This window comes from Galeopterus variegatus, unplaced genomic scaffold (genome assembly GCF_000696425.1).
Source record: "Galeopterus variegatus unplaced genomic scaffold, G_variegatus-3.0.2 Scaffold7721, whole genome shotgun sequence".
Lineage (NCBI taxonomy): Eukaryota > Metazoa > Chordata > Mammalia > Dermoptera > Cynocephalidae > Galeopterus > Galeopterus variegatus.
The window spans coordinates 25687-27537 of record NW_007733832.1 but is presented as its reverse complement, the minus strand read 5'-3'; positions in this window follow the sequence as shown (position 1 = coordinate 27537).

The following is a 1851-nucleotide window of genomic DNA, read 5'->3' as shown; positions in this document are numbered from 1 at the left end:
TAGAAGTGCTTGCAGTGGCTGTAGTGGCTGTAGCTTCAGTGGATGTGCCTGCACTTGTTTGGGAGGTTGTTTCTGTGGTAGTGCTGGCTATGGTTGTAGTCAGGGATTCTGTAGAAGTGCTAGTCATGGCTGTGGTGGTTGTAGCCTCAGTGGATGTGCCTGCACTTGTTTGTGAGGTTGTTTCTGCTGTAGTGCTGGCTGTGGTTGTGGCTGTGGGTTCAGTAGAAGTGCTAGTCGTGGCTGTGGTGGTTGTAGCCTCAGTGGATGTGGCTGCACTTGTTGGGGTGGTCGATTCTGTTGTAGTGCTGGCTGATGCTGTGGTTGATGGTTCTGTAGAAGTGCTTACAGTGGCTGTGGTGGCTGTAGCCTCAGTGGATGTGCTCACACTTGTTTGGGAGGTTGTTTCTGTGGTAGTGATGGCTACGGTTGTGGTTGTGGGTTCAGTAGAAGTGCTAGTCGTGGCTGTGGTGGTTGTAGCCTCAGTGGATGTGGCTGCACTTGTTGGGGTGGTCGATTCTGTTGTAGTGCTGGCTGATGTGCTTGATGGTTCAGTAGAATTGCTGGCAGTGGCTGTGGTGGTTGTAGCCTCATTGGATGTGCTCGCACTTGTTTGGGAGGTTGTTTCCGTTGTTCCGCTGGCTGTGGTTGTCGTCGTGGGTTCTGTAGAAGTGCTTGTGGTTGTTGTTGTGGTTGTACCCTCTGTGGTAGTGCCTACATTTAGTGTGGTTGTTGATTCAGCTGAAGTGGTAGCTGGTGTGATTGTAGTTTCAGTTGAAGTGTTAATGGTGGTCATTGTACTGGTTTGTTCTGTTGAAGTACTTTCAGAAGTTGTAGTAGTGGTAAGTGTACTTTCAGAACTTGCAGATGATGATGTTTCCATAGTAGTTGAGGGCGATGTTCCATGGCTTTGAGGAAGTTGGATTACAATGGGGGCATTATTATTTTTCCCGTTATATACCAGGGACATTACGAGTACTCCGATTGCTGTTGTTATCACACATGCTAAAAGACAAGCCAGAAAAATTTTCCACAGAGACCAGTCACTGAAGAAATTTCGTGTCTCCTGGAAAGAATTTAAATAAAATTACTAAATATAAAAATCAATGTTTATGGAATATTAATGCCATTGATCAGCCTTTTATATTATATTTTCTTCTAGTAGTTTTACAGTGTCAGGTCATACATCTAAGCCTTTAACCATTTAAAGTTAATTTTTGTATGTGGTGTGAGTTGAGATCAATTTTATTCTTCTTCATGTAGATATTCAGTTTTCTTAGCATCATTTCTTAAAAAGACTGTCCTTTCTCTATTGTGTGCTCTTGGCAGCTTCGTGGAAATCGATTGACTGTAAATGCATGGATTTATTTCTGAGCTCTACATTCTGTTCACTTGGTCTCTGTGTCATTTTTTTAATGGCAGTACCATCCTGTTTTGATTAGTATGTCTTTGCAGTAGATTTTGAAGTACACTACTTCATTCAATGAATGTATAAACATAAAAACTATCATAATACCCCTTAAATGACAAATGTTAGACTCAAATTTTAGTTTCATTAGAAAAGATCTTGCCCTTGTGTTTTCCTTAATATTAGAACAAAGAAATTTTCACTGACCTCTCATGCTTTCTCAGTCATATCTCTATATCTTTCAAATTAAAAATATAATAAATTTCTTGTTAGGCACTCTTTATACCACCCATCTTTGAGAAAAGTATCTGTACATGTGTGGATGCTTACAGTGATTTGCAAGACCTTGAAAATTTTTCTTCCTTTCAGGCTTGTCCACTTCCACACAGATTCCACCCTTCAATTGGCTGCTCTGGAGCCTTCCATTTTAACTGCATTAACTAATG